This window comes from Rhinolophus ferrumequinum, chromosome 19 (genome assembly GCF_004115265.2).
Source record: "Rhinolophus ferrumequinum isolate MPI-CBG mRhiFer1 chromosome 19, mRhiFer1_v1.p, whole genome shotgun sequence".
NCBI lineage: Eukaryota > Metazoa > Chordata > Mammalia > Chiroptera > Rhinolophidae > Rhinolophus > Rhinolophus ferrumequinum.
The window spans coordinates 55,309,310-55,312,254 of record NC_046302.1 but is presented as its reverse complement, the minus strand read 5'-3'; the positions used below and the strand labels follow the sequence as shown (position 1 = coordinate 55,312,254).

At 39.8% G+C, this 2,945-nt stretch overlaps 1 non-coding gene across 1 annotated transcript; it reads right to left on the bottom strand.

The window, feature by feature from the left end:
* Positions 1-2,059: 2,059 nt before the first annotated feature.
* LOC117012030 (small nucleolar RNA SNORD78) lies at positions 2,060-2,120 on the bottom strand. The gene has a single exon (XR_004421107.1). It is a non-coding gene; the product is annotated as a small nucleolar RNA SNORD78 (small nucleolar RNA).
* Positions 2,121-2,945: the final 825 nt, after the last annotated feature.

Below are 2,945 nucleotides of genomic sequence, written 5' to 3'. Positions count from 1 at the left end.
CCCTGTCAAGCCTCTCTCTCTGCATTGTTGATCCTTTGTCAGTTTATTACTTTCACTGTAGGAAAAAGGCCCACTTTCATCTAAAGGTATAATAAGATAAGTTAGAAAACACAAAACCAAAAGGATCTAGTGCTTGATGATAAAAGGTAAGGCTTTATAGTCATGAAATTGTAATTGAAAGAGTAATGACTTATGATTCTATACCAGCTGACCCAAAATTCGTTTCTAAAATGGGCATCAGGACTTTTTCCACAGTGTATACCAACAAATATCTGGCTGCAGGTACTTTGCAGAAATGGGGAAAAGTTCAGTAAGTAAGGAGGTGTGCAGAGAGTAGTGTGGTGAAGGCAAAGAGCAAGCGTGTGCTAAGGAAAGTCTGCCTTCCTTCAGTCAGGTGTAAAATAAGCAAGACTTTGCCCTGAGGCTGGAGCCTAGGGGTTCTCTGCTGTGTCTCACTGACCTCCATAAATATCGCTGAATTTGTCAAGTAAATGACCTTTAAGCTCTGACCAGGGTGACCGACCTATCACCTTGCTCCTTGGAAGATTTTTCTCAGTGAAAAACTCCTGTTTCATCTCCTGAATTGCCTTCGGGCATCTGCCAGCAGCTTTTGGTCTGTTACTTTTAGCCAAGCACTCTTATTTGGCCTTTAGTGAGACACATTATTTTTTCACTGGTGTTACTATTTTATAGTTTTACTGTATTGCAGCCATAATATTTCTTTTTAACTATATTTTAATATACATGAAGGAGTATTTCACTGGTGGTCCAAAATACCAATAAACATCAGTATTTTTTTTGTGGCGGGGGGGGGGGTCGTTAGCTCTGAAAATACCAATTTATCTTTCCAAATTGATCACACATTTCACCTCAGCCTCTTTACATAAATGTTTGCACTCTAAGAAAGGTTGAGAAACACACACCTTTTAAGATTATATTTTCTAGAAACACTGCCACATATTAGTAAATGACAGTATCATCCATCCTATTACTTAAACAAACAAAAAAATCTGAAAATTTTCTCAGCTGTTTGCTCCCTCAAGCCTCCTATTCTATCTACCCCAATTAAACTATCAAAAATTAAAGACACAACTTCCAAAAAGCTATCACAGAAATCTTCTAATCTCTGCATCCACAAGTACAACCTTATTCCGGCCATTTGGACCACAGACACAGCCTAACTCATCTACCTTTTGCCACTCGTGTACATATACATGAATGCATTTTCCAAACAACTCCCAAAGTGATCTTTTAAAAACATGAGTCAGGTCGAGCCCCATGTGTTCCATTAGAAACTTTCAATATCATCTCATTAAATTTTAACAAAGTCTGAACTTGTCACATGGTCTATATAATGCCCTCCACGATTTGCCCCAGGCCATCCCTCCAACTTCATTACTAGCCTTCTTCTCTTACCATATACCATAGTCGAGACTCACTGGCCTGCTTTTCCCGTAAACTTGTAAAGTTGGACCTGCATTAGGATTTCAGGATTCATCAGCTCATTTCTTCAGCTTAAAGTGCTCATGCTTTGTTAAGGTCTCAGCTCCAGTGTCACCTCCTCACAAGTGTCACTATCCAGTCTTAATCAGCCATCCCTCTCCAATGCTCTTTTTCACACATCCCATTATTCCTTTTCATCTGCTTTTTTGCTGTTGTCTTTTTCTTGGTTGTTGTTTACTGTCTGTTTCTCCATATTAAAATGGAAACCACCAGAGTTTGAACCTTATCTGTTTCAATCACCCATCTAGTTCAAGCATCTTTAGCAAAAATATTGTTTGTAACATTGGTTAGTAAATGTTGTCCTCATTAGAGTTACAAATGAGCTAACCTTCTTTTTCCTTTTTTCGTTTTTCTTCAGTGTTAGATTTGTCTACACCAGGGGTGTCCAAACTTTTTTCAACGTTTTTCACCAAAGGCCATATGTGGTAAAATACACAAACAGCCGGACAACTCACTCGAGGTGAAGTACGTATTGCTTCACCTGGTTTATCTAAGTAAACTAAATATATTTTTGGAATTTGCTGTGGGCCAAGAAAAAGTGGATTGCGGGCCGCAGTTTGGACACCCCTGGTCTACACGCTCACTTCAGGTCAGACATTTGATCAACATCATTACAACAAATGAGCCAATCTTAAATAACACAAAAGAATTTTCAGACAAATGCAGTTTTTATCAAGTATTGAAAAAGTAAATTCTTGAATATAGAATACTAAACAAAAACTTTGCAAAAATCCCATAGCATGAATTGAGAAATGTGGTCCTAGGGTATCACATCTAAGGAGTCCATTTCTCCAACAGTAATTGTCAAAGTGTATAGCACTGTCTAGTTACAGGGTCTGCGTTATGAAACTTTCTCTTCCATAACCCTATGACTAGAAGAAACGGATCCATTGACTATTGTAAAAGGCAATATCACAGCCACATCAGAGTTTACTTTTTGTTATAAAAGCCAAGGAAAGTGTATTAGTTTCCTCGGGGTGCTGAAACAAATAACCACAGCTGGGTGGTTTGAAACGACAGAAACTCACGCTCTGTAAAGTTACGATGCTGGCAGGGCCACCTCCCTCTAGAGGCTCTAAAGGAGTCTTTCCCAGCTTCTCGTGGTTGCTAGCAACCTTGGTGTCCCCAGCCTTGTAAATGCATCATTCCAACCTCTGCCTCCGCTGTCACAGCCTTCTTCCTGTTTGTATCTCTGCGTCTTCACAAGGTCTTCTAAGGACACCAGTCACTGGATTAAGGACCATTCTAAAGCAGTCTGACCTCATTTTAACTTGATTACATCTCCAAAAACCCTATTTCCAAATAAGGTCACATTCCCAGGTAATGGCGGTTAGGACTTGTTCATATTAATATTTTCCTGAGGGCCGCAATTCCACGCGGTGAGAGTTTGGTCAGAGTCAGCATCCTTCTCAGCAGGGACCAAGGACAGTATCACAGGCCCT